Below are 15,315 nucleotides of genomic sequence, written 5' to 3'. Positions count from 1 at the left end.
AAGAAAGAAGAAAAAGGGGGGAGAGAAAGAAGAAAGAAAGAAAAAGAAGAAAGAGAAAAAAGAAAAGAAAGAGAGAAGAAAGAAGAGAAAGAAAGAGAGAGAGAAAGGGGTGGAAGGAAGGAGGGAGAAGGGGACAGAGAAAGGTAAGGAAGGAAGAAAGAGTGAATAGGCCAGGTGTGGTGATTCATGCTCATAATCCCAATACTTTCAAAGGCTGAGGTGGGAGGATTACTTGAGCCCAGAAATTTGAGACCAGCCTGGGCAACATAAGGAGACCCCGTCTCTACAAAACATGAAAAAAATCACTGGGCACGGTGGCATGCCCTTGTGGTCCCAGCTACTCAGGAGGCTTAGGTGGGAGGATCACTTGAGCCTGGGAGGTCAAGGCTGCAGTGAGCCATGGTCACACCGCTGCACAGCAGCCTGGGTGACAGAGCAAGACCCTGTCTCAAAAGAGAAAGAAGGGAAGAGGAGAGGAGAGGAGAAGAGAGGAGAAGAATGGAGAGGAGAGGAGAGGGAGGGAGGAAGGAAGGAAGGAAGAAGGAATGGAGGGAAGGAGGGAGGGAGGGAAAGAAGGGAGGGAGGGAAGGAAGGAAAGAAAGGGAAGGAGGGAGGGAGGAGGGGAGGGAGGAAAGAAGGGGAAAGGAAGGGAAGGGGAGGGAGGAAGGGAGGGAGGGAGGAAGGAAGGAAGGAAGGAAGGAAGGAAGGAAGGAAAGAAGAATAATTTTCCCAGTTGAGCCTTCAGATGAGCCTGCAGCCCCAGCTGACAGTTTAGCCACAATCTCCTGAGAGACATGGAGCCAGAACCACTCAGCTAAACTGCACCCAGATTCCTGACCCACAAAAACTATGTGAGATCATGAATGCTTGTTTTAAGCTACTGATCTTTGGGGTAATTTGTTACACAGCAGTAGATAGTGAATACATTCAGTTCCCTTATATGTAAATGGGACTAATAATGCAAAAATTATCATGAAGATAAAATGAGTTCATATGGCAAAATGATGGAGAAACTATTAAGCACATAGTAAACAATAAATGTTTGTATATTGACTTTAAAGGGTAACAGATATAGATAGATATCTACTATAAGACATACACACACACACACACACACAAACACACTGTAGGTAGACATATACTTTATTTTATTTTTATTTTTATTTTTAATTTATTTTTATTTATTTTTTTGAGGCAAGGTCTTGCTCGTCACCCAGGTTGGAGTGCAGTGACGCCATCTTGGCTCACTGCAACCTCCACCTCCCAGGTTCAAGCAATCCTCCTGCCTCAGCCTCCCGAGTAGCTGGAGTACAGGCATGCACCACCATTTCTGGGGTAATTTTTGTATTTTTTAGTAGAGACAGGGTTTCGCCATGTTGGCCAGGCTGATTTCAAACTCCTGGCCTGAAGTGATCCACCTGCCTTGGCCTCCCAAAGTGCTGGGATTACAGGCATGAGCCACCATGCCTGGCTGGTAGATATACACTTTAAAGGGTACTACTTTAAAAGGTACTACTTTAAAGGATACTCTTTTTAAATAAATATCTTTCTTTAAAAACACAAATAGGAGTGCACTATGAACACTGTACTGCATTTAGTTTTTTGTTTAATAAGTAGATTGTAGCCATTCTCCTATACTGCTCAGATAGTTGCATCTTATTCTTTTTCATTGCTGCATAATATTTCATTGTTTAGCTGAATGCTGCTTTGGGTAATCAGTGCTTTATTGTAGGCTGTTTAGGGTGTTTCCAGGTTTTTGTCATCCACTTTTTCTCAATGCCTCATCTTAAATTATGTTTTTTACTCACAGACTATTCGAGGTGACAGAGACCCATCCTTGGAATCATTTGATGCTGGGGTTTCAAATCGGTGATTCTGGGCACGCAAACACTCTGTTGTGCCCCTTGCCTTCAAAACAGCTCCATTTTCACCTGTTTGACTCCAAACCCAGGTCTCTAGACACCTAACCCTCCTCACTAGCCTTCCATGGGAATTGAATCTTTACCACAGCTTTATTATGGGGTGATGTGAGGCAAAGAATTCATTTCACAGCCAAAAATTTGGGAATACACCTAGGTAATTTCCTTTTTCTTTCTTTTGTTGTTTCTTTCTTTCTTTCTTTCCTTCCTTCCTTCCTTCCTTTTTCTTTTATTTCTTCCCTTCTTCCTCCCTCCCTCCTTCCCTTCCTTTCCCCTCTCTCTTCCCTTCTTCTTCCCTTCTTCCCCCTTTCTCTTTCTCTCTTTTTTCTCTCTCCCTTCCTTTCTTTCCTCTTTCTTTCTTTCTTCCTTCCTTCCTTCCTTCCTTTCTTTCTTTTTTTTCTTTCATTGACAGAGGCTCTGTTGCCCAGGCTAGAATACAGTAGTGAAATCACAACTCACTGCAGCCTCATATTCATGAGCTCAGTCCTCCTGCCTCAGCCTCCCAAGTAGCTGGGACTACAGATGTGTGCAACCATGCCTGGCTAATATTTTAAATTTTTTTTTAGAAATGGAGGTCTCACTTTGTTGCCCAGGCTGGTCTCAAGCTCCTGGCCTCAAGTGATCCTCCCACTTTGGCCTTCCAAAGTGCTGGAATTACAGTCATGAGCCACTGCGCCCGGCCTAGATCACATTTTGTTTATTTGTTCCTCCATGGATGGACACTGGAGTTGTGTGCATTTTCTGGCTTTATGAGCTAATGCTGCTAGGAATATTCATGTAGAAGTTTTTGTGAAGACCTAAGTTTTCACTTCCTGTGGGCAGACACCTAGGAGTGGAATTGCTGGATCCCATGGGAATTCCACTTTTTACATTTTGGGGAACTGCAACTTTGAGTTTTAGAAGTGGGAAAGTCCCAAGGAAACCAGGATGAGTTGGCCACCCTAAAAATGATTCCTCCTTGGTGTCACTTGCCCTTGAGCCTTAGGTAAGAGGAGCAAGGGAGTCAGGTGTTGCCTTGTGCACACCCCTTTCCCTCTACCACTACCTGGTTATCCACTCCTGTGGCTTCTTCTTCTGCAGCCTTCAGCTCTGCTATTTCCCCTCCTAGCTGTGCCCAACAAGGTCCTCCAACATGGTTCAAGTGGCTACTTTAAGGAGGCAAAGCTTTGTCTCTGGAATGAACTGGACCAGAGTCCACTAGGAGAAAATATCAGCCTTACCTCCATTCATTCAAGAATTAAGGTTCATCTGTCTCCTCCCTGTCTGCCCTGGGTGTCCTATGTCAACAGGAATGTGGCACTTCAGCAATTTCTCTTTTCTTTTCTTATTAAGAGACAGGGTTTCTCTCTGTCACCCAGGCTGGAGTCACCCAGGCGTGATCATAGCTCACTGCAGCCTCCATCTCCTGGCCTCAAGCGATCCTCCTGCCTCAGCCCCCCAAGTAGCTGGGACCACAGGCCCATGCCACCACGCCCTGCTAAGTTTTTAAAATTAATTTTTGTAGAGATGAGATCTCACTGTGTTGGCCAGGTTGGTCTCAAACTCCTGACCTCAGGTGATCCACCTGCCTCAGCCTCCCAAATTGCTGGGATTACAGGTGTGAGCCACTGTGCCTGGCCCTTAATGTATTTTCTAATTTCCCTCGTGATTTCTTCTTTGAGATTGAAGAGTTTTACACATTTTGGTTAGTTAAGAAATACATAAATACTGTAGTAAATATGCCACATTGCCATGAAAAAGGGCTGAAGTTTGCTTGAGGAAGTTGCTATTGAAGGATTGCAGCTTGTGAGTTATTGTGAAAAGGTAGAAAAGTCATCTGTAATCAGGTGGAAAGTTGTAATGCTAGGTGTAGATAAATGTGGCTCATAATTCACAGGAAGCTGAGGTGGCTGGTAGATATTTCAGATGTGTGCTTATGCATATTTTGTGCAGTCCTACACGATTTGGTCCAGACAGGTGCAGTTTTCTATTTACCTAGTGTTTCTTGCAGACAAAATTGTGCATAAGGAAGGCAAAATCCACATTATGCTCAAATTGTTTCCTATTATATCCACCACTTTGGGACTAACTGACATTTCAAAGACAAGCATTCTAGCAGAACGGAGCATACAAACCAGCTACAAGGCACCTCCTGTCGCACCCTAAAACGTTATCCCTCACTCCCCACATCTAGTCCACTAGAGTGTTCTTCCAAATGTACCCTCAGTCCACCCACTCATGTCCGCCTCCACTACCAGGTCCCTAAACCAAGCCACCATACTTTCCCACCCAGGAGAACTGGGACAGACTCCTAGGATCTCTCTCTGTCCCTTTTGTCTCCTACAATCTATTCCCCATGAGGTGGCTCAACTGAGCTTTCATTTTTATTTTTATTTTCATTTCTGTTTTTTGAGATGGTGTCTCTCTCTGTTGCCCAGTCTGGGGTGAGTGGGGCGATCTCGGCTCACTGCAACCTCTACCTCCTGGATTCAAGCTACTCTCCTGCCTCAGTCTCCAGAGTAGCTGGGACTACAGGTGCCTGCCATCATACCCAGCTCATTTTTGGGTTTTTAATACAGACCGGGTTTCACCATGTTGGCCAGGCTGACCTCAAGTAATCCACCCCCCTAGGCCTCCCAAAGTGCTGGGATTACAGGCATGAGCCACTGGGCCTGGCCTCAACTGAGCTTTTAAAATTATAGTTTAGGCTATGCATGGTGGCTCATCCCTGTAGCCCCAGTACTCTGGGATGCCAAGGAAGGAGGATCACTTGACATCAGGAGATCAAGACCCTGTCTCTACAAAAAAAAAAAGAAAAAAAAAATTCTTGTATTTAGCCAGCCTTGGTGGCACATGCCTATAGTCCTAGCTACTTGGGTGGCTGAGGTGGGAGAATCCCTTGAACCCAAGAGTCTGAGGGTGCAGTGAGCTATAATCGTGTCACTTCACTCCACCCTGGGCGATAGAGTAAGAGTCTCTTTTTTTTTTTTTTTTTTTTGAGATGGAGTCTCACTTTGTCGCCCAGGCTGGAGTGCAGTGGCATCGATCTCGGCTCACTGCAAGCTCCGCCTCCCGGGTTCACGCCATTCTCCTGCCTCAGCCTCCCGAGTATCTGGGACTACAGGCGCCCACCACCTGGCTAATTTTGTGTGTTTTTAGTAGAGACGGGGTTTCACCGTGTTAGCCAGGATGGTCTCGATCTCCTGACCTCGTGATCCGCCCACCTCGGCCTCCCAAAGTGCTGGGATGACAGGCGTGAGCCACCGCGCCCGGCAAGAGTCTCTTAAAAAAATAATTAATTGACAAAATAAAATAAAATCACAGATCGGATGACATTCCACCCACTCCCCACCCCACCTGTCCCCGCACACACCCCTGCTTAAAACCCTCCATGGGGTCCGGGCAAGGTGGCTTACGCCTGTAATCCCAGCACTTTGGGAGGCCGAGGGGGCCGGATCACTTGAAGTCAAGAGTTTGAGACCAGCCTGACCAACATGGTGAAACCCCATGTCTACTAAAAATACAAAAATTAGCTGGAAAAAAAATGCTTTGGAATTAGATATAGGTGGTGGTTGTACAACATAGTGAATGTACTAAATGCTACTGAACTGTTTCCTTTTAAAATGGCTCATTTTATGGTATGTAAATATCACCTTAATTTACAAAAATGTGCCGCACAAAAGCAGGACTCTAAGAATTTGCCACCTGTTGGCTTGTCTTTTGCTACTCTGTGCTTGTCTTTTGAGATAACTGGGGCCACAGTTTCCACCTCTGGCCAGGGCTGGGAGCGGGAAGAGGTCTAGCTTAGCTAAACGGGTTGACCAGCAGTTCCAGGACAGGCGGTCACCTTACTCCCCGAGGCTACAATTTGAGATCGCACCACTGCACTCCAGCGTGGGCCTGGGCGATAGAGCAAGACTCCAGCTCAAAAACAAACAACAACAACAACAACAACAACAACAACAAAAGACACCCTCCATTGGTTTCCCAGTCTGATCGTGACTTCTTCCCTATGGCCTCCAATAAAATGACTGCCATCATATCATCCCCTGACTCACTCACCCCACCCACTCACTGCTCTTCCCCTTTCACTTGGCCCCGGCTATGCCCAAGGACCTGCTTTCTGTTTCTTCCACATCAGCTTTCACCCCAGGGATTTCGAATTCCAAACTATTTTCCTTTGTTCCTCGTTACTCCAACGTTGCCTCAAATGTCAGCTCCTTAGAGAGACCCAGGGTGACCAGCTCTTCCCGCTTTGGGGATTTCCCGGTTTTAGCACTGAAATTCCCATATCCTGGGAAACCCCTCAGTCTTGGGCCAAGCAGGATTGTTGGATATCCCAGGGAGATCATCTCTGGCTGCTCTATCTAAGATAAGCCCCACCCACCCACTTCTCCCACCAAGCCACTACTGTATCACTTTTCCTATGGGCATGGGAATTTTACCTATTTTATTTACACCTGTGTCCCTAGCACCTAGCAAATAGTAGGCTCTATCTATCTATCTATCTATCTATCTATCTATCTATCTATCTATCATCATATACTATATATATACACACATATATGTGTATATATATATATGTGTGTGTATATATATGTGTATATATATGTATGGGTGTATATATATATATATATATTAGAGACAGGTTCTTGCTCTGTCTACCAAGCTGGAGTTCAGAGGCACAGTCATAGCTCACCACAGCCTAGAACTCCTGGGCTCAAGCGATCCTCCCACCTCAGCCTCCTGAGCAGCTGGGACTATAGGTGTGCACCACTGTGCCTGGCTAATTTATTTTATTTTTATAGAGATAAGGTCTCACTATGTTGCCCAGGCTGGTCTTGAACCCCTGGCCTCAGACGATCCTCCTGCTGAGTCACTGCACTTGGACCTCAATAAATATTTTTGACTAAATTAATAATTGAATGAAAGGGACTGATTACTGTAGACCACTTGAGCTTAAGAATCTGTCACATGGCCAGGCACAGTGGCTCCTGCCTGTAATCCCAGGACTTTGGGAGGCTGAGGCGGGTGGATCACTTGAGATCAGGAGTTTGAGACCAGCCTGGCCAACATGGTGAAACCCCGTCTCTACTAAAAATACAAAAATTAGCCGGGCGTGGTGGCGCGTGCCTGTAACGCCAGCTGCTCGGGAGACTGAAACAGGAGAATCGCTTGAACTCGGGAGGCGGAGGTTGCAGTGAGTCGAGATCATGCCACTGCACTCCAGCCTGGGCGACAGAGACTGTGTCTCAAGAAAAAAAAAAAAGAAAAATTAGAAGATGATGAAATCAATTTAGCAAATCACCGTCAACATTTTAATTAAAATGAAACAGAACAGGAAATATCAGAGTGCGTTAAAGTATCATTTCACGGTACTTTAGTTACAGTATCATTTGTTTTAGTTATAGATATGTTTGTGTGGACTGAGCCCCTAGGTAAAATGTATTTCCTGCTGTATGCTGTGGTCAAAAATGTTTGAAAACCACCCACCTAGTGATCAAGAGCATGGACTTTGGCACTAGACAGCTAGGGTTCCGATCCCTCACAAGCTGTTTGACACTGGGCAAATTCACTCATTCTTTCTGGGCCTCAGCTTCCTGATCTGAAAAATGGGGAAAGGCCGGGCATGGTGGCTCATGCCTGTAATCCTAGCACTTTGAGAGTCCAAGGCGGGCGGATCACTTGAGGTCAGGAGTTCCAGGCCAGCCTGGCCAACATGGCGAAACCCCGTCTCTACTAAAAATACAAAAATTAGCTGAGCGTGGTTGCGGGCGCCTGTAGTCCCAGCTACTTGGGAGGCTGAGGCAGGAGAATCACTTGAACCCGGGAGACAGAGGTTGCAGTGAGCCAGATCGCACCACTGCACTCCAGTCTGGGTGACAGAGAGAGACTCTGTCTCAAAAAAAACGAAAAACAAAACAAAACAAATAAAAACGGGGATAATGCCTAGCATCTTTCTAAAGATGCGATTGTAAGATTTAATGAGTTTGCATATTTAAAAAATGCTTAGATCACTTTCGGGCACATAACAATTTAATCAGTGCTCACTAATATGATTTCTTGTTGAATGAATGAGTGGGGCTGAAGCCTAATCTCCTGCCTTTTCTCAGTACAAGTTGTTTTCTCCTATTCTTCCAGCCCCTTGTCTCGAATAACTATATGTTTACCTCTATTCTGTTTGCTGTCAATGTTCCCTCACTAGAATAAAAGTTCTATGAGGATCTGTCTGTTTCTGTCCTACTCATAGCTGAATCTACCAGCTTGAGAGGAGGGCTGGTGAGTTTGGCAAACATTTTCTGTAAAGGACAGTATAGTAAATATCTTAGGCTTTGCGTGGGACATGCCGTCTTTGCGCAACTACTCCACTCCGCCCCTGTAGTGTCAACGCAGCCTTCCAAGCTGTTCAAGGAAATGGGCGTGGCTATGTTCCAATAAAGCTTTATTTACAAACCCAAGCAGGCAGAATTTGACCCGCAGGCCGCAGTTTGCCAGTCTTTAAACTAGTTCAAAATACTGGGCCCAATACAATAAAAGTCTCCTATCAGGTTCACACCCCACAAAAGCTCCTTTTGATAGTTTCTTTTTTTTTTCTCTCTCTTTTTTTTTTTTGAGACGGAGTCTCGCTCTGTCGCCCAGGCTGGAGTGCAGTGGTGCGATCTCGGCTCACTGCAAGCTCCACCTCCCAGGTTCGCTCCATTCTCCTGCCTCAGCCTCCCGAGTAGCTGGGACTACAGGCGCCCGCCACCACGCCCGGCTAATTTTTTGTATTTTTAGTAGAGACGGGGTTTCACCGTGTTAGGATGGTCTCGATCTCCTGACTCCGTGATCCACCCGCCTTGGCCTCCCAAAGTGCTGGGATTACAGGCGTGAGCCACCGCGCCCGGCCGATAGTTTCTTTTAACCATGTAAAAAATATATATATATTTAAATTTTCAGCTGGGGGTCCGTGAAAAACAGGCGGCGAGCTAGAGTTTGCTGACCCCTGATCAGACTGTCTCCACATGTCCCACACTCCTCCTGTGGGGTAAACGAAGTCCCTTGGGTCCCCTAAAACTGGACTTTCCCAAAACGCGCCACCAACCCCCGGCGCCGCGCGCGCCACCGGTTCGCCAACCCTCTGAGCCGCTCGCGCCTCCCGCCAAGACCCGCCCCTCTTCGCGGCCATTGGCCGAGTCTCGCACTCCTTTTCACCGGGGAACTCTGCAGACAGCCAATGGAACGCCGTAGGGTCTCGCGCCCTGCCCTCTTCGGGCCCGTTGGAGGGGGGCGTGGGCGGGCCGTTAGGAAGGTGGGGCGCGGAGCCTGGTAACCGTTGCCGGTAACAACGCCCCGCCCCGTCGGGCGGGCGGGCTGCGCGAGGCTGGCTGGCGGCGGGAGCCGGAGGAGGAGCGGCCACCGCCGCCGCCATAGAGACTGTAGCCGTGGAGACTGTTACTTACCAACGGGGACCAACACGCAGCAGCCGCTGCCGCCGCCGCGGGAGCCGCTGCCCGAACTCCCGGCCCGAACTCCAGGTGACCGATGCGACCGCCCCGGGCCCAGCCCGGCCGGGGAGTGTGGGGGGCGGCGGGGACCCCGTTCAGGGGGCCGGGGGGCGGGCAGCACGTACCCGCCGCTCACCCCAAACGTCCGGGTGGTGCGCCCGCGGGACCCGCCTCCGCCACCCCGTCCCGCGCGCGCGGCGGAGTTTGGGGGGACCCTGGCGACGTCCCCACTTTCCTTATTGACTGAACGCGGGGGAGGTGCGGTGCCGTCGCCTCACTTTTTACAAAACTTCCTGAGATTGGGGCGTCCGGGGACCCCTTTCTCACGCTTACCTTCAAACTCGCTGAGTTGGGGGCGCCCCGGGAACGTCTCTCAAACTCCTCAAACTCCCTGAATTGGGGGAGTTTGGGGACCCTCTTCTCACTTTAACCCCCTAGATCTCTGAGTTGGGGGCACCCAAGGACCCCTCTTTTACTCATACCCTCGAATTTTCTGAATTGGGGGCGCCGGGGGACCCTCTTCTCACGTTTACTCCCCAGATCTCTGAGTTGGGGGCACCCAGGGACCCCTCTTTTACTCATATCCTCGAATTCTCTGAATTGGGGGCGCTTGGGGACCCTCTCCTCACTTTTACTCCCCAGATCTCTGAGATGGGGACACCCGGGGACCCCTCTTTTACTCATACCCTCAAACTCCCTGAATTGGGGCCACCTGGGGCCCTCTTCTTACTTTACTCCCCAAACCTCCGAAATTGGGGTGACCCCAGAGCCCTTCTGTCACTCTTAGTCGCAAACTTCTTGCATCGGGGGGACCTCGAAACTCCCTTCTCATTTTTACCCCAAATTCCTGGATTTGACTTGTCCCGGGGACGCCCTTTTTAATGGACTTCCAGACATACTGAATTTGGGGGCACCCCTGGAACCTTTTTCTCTTTCCTTCACTAAAAGCTGGTGCGTCTGCCCTGGGGAGAACCCCTCTTGCCCTTCTCACCTTTTCATCCCAAACTCCCCGAGCGAGCTTCCCCGGGAACTGTTTCTCACCTTTTTGCCCCAAATCCTCGCGTTCAGGTCGCCTCGGGCACCCCCTCCCCTTCTCCCTGTGACCCCATATTCCTGAGTATGGGGGTTCGTGCGTCCGCCAGTCTTTCCACGTGCCCCCAAGAAGCCCCTGCGCACGTCCGCAGCTCTCCTCTTAGGACTGATCTGGAAGGGAGAAAAGTTTCACCAACGCGAGTGAAACTTTTTTTTTTTCAATTTATTTATTTTGTTAAAGAACCTAAACTGCTCCGGGCATTTTCTCCGAGGTAGTGCGAGTGCGTGTGTGTGTTTGTGGATTTAAACTCCACCCCCTGCCCACACCGCCCACCAGCGCGCTCGCGGGCGCGCACACACACACTCACACACACACACTCACTCACACCCCAAATGCTCATTTCTTTCTTTTTCCTCCCTCCGAGAAGCCTCCGCGCTCCCTCGCCACCAGCCTCCGGGCTCCGTTCCTTTTGGTTTTCCTCGCTGCACCGCTGGGAAAGTTGGATTTCCCGATCCTAGTGGCTGTTTCAAGGGCCCCCGAGGGCCCCAAGCGCCCGGGCCATTCTGGCGGCTGCCGGCGCGGTTCATCTTTCTATTTTAACCTCCTGGTTGTGCGGCAAGAATGGGGAGGGGAGAGGGCAAGATGGAGCTCGGGACCCAGGGCTGGCTGCCTTACCCCCGCCCCCCCAGGCTTCATTCCTACTTTGGGGTGTTGTTAGCATTGTGCCTCCCTGCAATTATTTTCCTGCTTTGTATCATAAATGACCAGCGCAGGCTTCGATGAGTTCTTTTCTCTCTCAGTCAGCTTCATCTCTGTATCAAACCTTGTACAAGCTTCATTCTCTGTTTCAACTAAGAGTTCCCCAACAAAGTAACAGTAATAATAATAATGACACAAAACAACAAAGACTTTTTAAAAAAAATTTTGCCTGTACATATTGTTGACATGTATTTTATCTTTTTACATCATGCCCTGAAACATTGTTTGCTTATGGAAAGATCCTTACCTCCCGTCCTTCTGGATAAGGAGGAGGGGGGCATCTGTGCTTTCTCCTGCTCTAGTTTAAAGACTTGAACTGACTCTAAAATAACCTTAGAAACGACAACTCACCTACTCTGACCAGAGAAGTAAGAGTTTATGGTAACCTCCCTAGGAAAAGAATTTAAGTTCTTGAATTACTAGGGCTTCTTCATCAACAGGCGTGGTACGGAAGGCAACTTATAATGTATGATGGGAAAGATCACTGTTCTGTGATTCTGTGACAGTTCAACGGACTTGGGTTGGGAACGAGTTCTGAAATAGTTTGCTCCTGCAGGAAAAGCAATACTGAAATATTTTAGTTTTTTAAGTTCTTTCTTATAAACCACTGAATCTGAGAAGAGAGAGACAGTTATTACCTCAATAACAGGACAAGTTCTTTGAAATCACTTGATCTTTGCTTTCTGCGTGAAGGGCACGCATTACCTTAATGTATGTGTGATGTATATTTAAATACAACAATATAGTATAATGTGTATGTGATGTATATTTAAATGTAAATACTCATCTTTTAACATTGTTTATCATTGAAGTACTGCTAAGGATGGTTCTGTCCACCAGAAATGCAGGTGCTGGGGAATTGTTTATCTGGGTCTTATTCCTTAGATCTAATTGTTTAGTTTTACATTAGCATTATAATTAATAAAAATATTAAATTGGCTTAACTTTAATATTATAATAGAGTCAAAATTTTAAATGCACCTGTGGATTTTTTTTTTTTTTTTTTTTTTTTTGAGACAGGGTCTCACTCTGTCACCCAGACTGGAGTGCAGTGGCAAGATCTCAGCTCACCGCAACATCCACCTCCCAGGCTCAAGGGATTCACCTGTCTCAGCCTCCTGAATAGCTGGGATTACAGGCATGCACCCCTACACCCGGCTAATTTTTGTATTTTTAGTAGGGATGGGGTTTCACTATGTTGGCCAGGCTAGTCTCAAACTCTTGACCTCAAATGATCCAACCGCCTTGGCCTCCCAAAGTGCTGGGATTACAGGCGTAAGCCACCAAACCCGGCCCCTGCACCTGTGGATTTTTGTTTGTTTGTTTGTTTGAGACAGAGTCTTGCTCTGTTTCCCAGGCTGGAGTGCAGTGGCACCATCTCGGCTCACTGCAAGCTCCACCCCCGAGGTTTACACCATTCTCCTGCCTCAGCCTCCCGAATAGCTGGGACTACAGGCGCCCGCCACCACGCCCGGCTAATTTTTCGTATTTTTTAGTGGAGACGGGGTTTCACTGTGTTAGCCAGGACGGTCTCGATCTCCTGACCATGTGATCCGCCCACCTTGGCCTCCCAAAGTGCTGGGATTACAGGCGTGAGCCACCGCGCCTGGCCGGCACCTGTGGATTTTTATAGTAGCTAGTGATTGTTTTGCTCATAAAATGCTGGGGCCAGAAGGAACCACATCTTATAATATATATTTGTTTCTAAAGTTGACATCTATTTATTAAATATTTAAATATTTTTAAAATATATATTGAAATATTAAAACATGTATATATAATATATACTTATATATTTAAATATAAAAAATTTAAATATAAATATATTTTAAATATAAAACAAATATATTTAAATATTTACAAACATTTAAACAGTATACCCCCATAGGTACCCACTTACTTGTAAAATAGGAAACTTTTGAAAAACCAAGGGAAGTTCTCATCTTGCTTGTCGGGACACTCACTAAACTACAGGGGAGGAGAATGCGAGTCTGTGGGCCTGTCTCTGAAACTGTGGGTCCAGGGCATTCCCACTAAACACAGCTGTATTTCTGAACTGAACCATATGAATATTCACCCGAAGTGGGGAAGAAAAGGACCATAAGTAACTTCATGTCAATTCAGGCCAGCTTTTGTCACCAAGTGAGTCCATGCCAAATTTACAAAAAAAATTCCAGTTTTCAGAGTTTCCTGGATTTCAGTATTGTTGTAAGGGGTTGTGGGCTTATGTATTTTTTAAAAAGATGTTTTGACTCCATCTCTAGAATTTAAATGGCGATTAGCTCCTCTGCTGGTCATGTTCTCATGTTCTGTCATGTAGACATATGCCTGGTGTAGTGAAAGGTCTTATTTTGTTGGATGGATGGATGGATGGATGGATGGATGGATGGATGGATGGATGGGCAGGCCGATGGAATATACACTGGGAATTAGAGAAAAAACTGAAAACCACCTACTTGCTTCTTGGAAACTCTAAGATCAGCAAAAGGATTCTCATAGGAAAAAAAATATAGGGGAAGACCCAGAATGAAGTGGGTGAAAGGGATAAGGGTAGGTGAAGGAGGAGTGGCAAAAGGTCCAGAGAGAGGCCCTAACAGGTCTACAGGGAACTGGAGCCTGGGAAGCTCTGGACTGGCTTAGGATTCTAAGCTCTTCTCTGCAGAAAACATCTATCCAGCTGCCTGCTGGGTACATCCAGGTGGATTCTGACAGGCACCTTAAACTTAAGGTGGCCAAGCTGAGCCTGTCATAGTCCCCCCAGATCTACTCCTCCCAAAGCACCCCCCAAACTTGTTGGTAAATATCAACTCACTTCCCATTACTCAGGCCAAACCTCAGGACTGTCCTTGACTCCTCTCTCCCAAGCCATCAGCAAATCCTGTTGACTCCACCTTCAGTAGTTCCCCAGAACCTGACCATGCCTCGCCACCTCCACTGCCAGCCCCTCTGGTCCCAGCCACCAACATCTAGCCCGGATGATTCCACCACTGGTGCTCGGCAGTCTCTCAGCCCAGCGGCCAGATGGGGCCTGTTAACCCTGGGAGAGGCGGCGTCATGTTAAGTTCTACTTCATATCTCTCAGCTCGAAACCCTCCGGCGGCTCCCATCTCATCTGCAGCAAAAGCCAAAGTCACCCCTAACTCCACTCCCCGCCAAGCCTAATACCTCTTTGACCTCATCGCCAAGCTAGATGCCTTCCCTCACTGCACTTCCACCCTGCTGGCCTCTGGAAGCTCCTTCCAGCTCTGCCTGGAAAGCTCTTTGCCCAGGTATTTGGAGGGCTGGCTCTCTGACTTTCTTCAGGCCTTTTCTCAGATGTCACCAGGCCACCCACTTGAGAATGAGTGCTCTCAGCCTCCTTCCCTGCTTTCTCTGTCTCCTTAGCATTTATTCCTATATAACACACCATAAGTTCTACATATTTATTGTATTATCACTGTCCTCTTGTTAGAATGTCAGCTCAGTAAGGGCAGGAACTTCTGTTTTACTAACTTCTTTTTTTTTTTTGAGACGGAGTCTCACTCTGTCACCAGGCTGGAGTGTAGTGGTGCAATCTCGGCTCACTGCAACCTCTGACACCCAGGTTCAATAGATTTTTCTGCCTCAGCCTCCTGAGTAGCTGGGATTACAGGCACGTGCCACAACGCTCAGCTAATTGTTGTATTTTTAGTAGAGACAGGGTTTCACCATGCTGGCCAAGATGGTCTCGATCTCTTGACCTCATGATCTGCCCACCTCGGCCTCCCAAAGTGCTGGGATTACAGGCATGAGCTGTTTTATTAACTTCTATATCCCCAGGGCTGAGAAGAATTTTGGTGCTGAATAGGCAATTGAGAAATATTTGTGAAATGAATAAACAAATGGTTTCCTTGACACTTATGGGGAAAGCATATGTAGAAATGAAGAGTTGAGAGCTGCATTGGGTGTGGTGGCTCCCACCTGCAATCTCAGCTACCTGGGAGGCTAGGGCAGGAGGATCACTTGAACCCAGGAGTTTGAGACCAGCCTGGGCAACATAGCAACACCCTGCCCTTTAAAATTTTTTTTTTTTTTTTTTGAGATGGAGTCTCACTCTGTTGCCCAGGCTGGAGTGCAGTGGCACCATCTCAGCTCACTGCAAGCTCCACCTCCCAGGTTC

General features: G+C 47.5%; 2 protein-coding genes across 9 annotated transcripts in view; one reads left to right on the top strand and one right to left on the bottom strand.

Annotated features, from left to right (window-relative positions):
- Positions 1 to 9,359, bottom strand: part of ACSBG2 (acyl-CoA synthetase bubblegum family member 2) — an 83,345-nt gene extending 73,986 nt beyond the window's left edge. The window contains exon 1 of the mRNA XM_055371412.1: positions 9,341 to 9,359. The gene's annotated coding sequence lies outside the window, so the exon portion shown is untranslated. The remainder of the gene's footprint in view (positions 1 to 9,340) is intronic.
- RFX2 (regulatory factor X2) overlaps positions 9,255 to 15,315 on the top strand; it is a 118,936-nt gene continuing 112,875 nt past the window's right edge. For 3 of the 8 annotated variants that reach the window (XM_019016245.4, XM_063702011.1, XM_019016243.4), the window contains exon 1: positions 9,275 to 9,415. The gene's annotated coding sequence lies outside the window, so the exon portion shown is untranslated. Of the gene's footprint in view, positions 9,416 to 15,315 lie in introns of all 8 variants that reach the window. The other 5 variants (XM_055371409.2, XM_019016242.4, XM_019016241.4 and 2 more) reach the window with 4 other exon arrangements.

The sequence above is a fragment of the Gorilla gorilla genome, chromosome 20 (assembly GCF_029281585.2).
Source record: "Gorilla gorilla gorilla isolate KB3781 chromosome 20, NHGRI_mGorGor1-v2.1_pri, whole genome shotgun sequence".
NCBI lineage: Eukaryota > Metazoa > Chordata > Mammalia > Primates > Hominidae > Gorilla > Gorilla gorilla.
The sequence above is the reverse complement of the archived record's forward strand: the minus strand, read 5'-3'. Positions and strand labels throughout refer to the sequence as shown.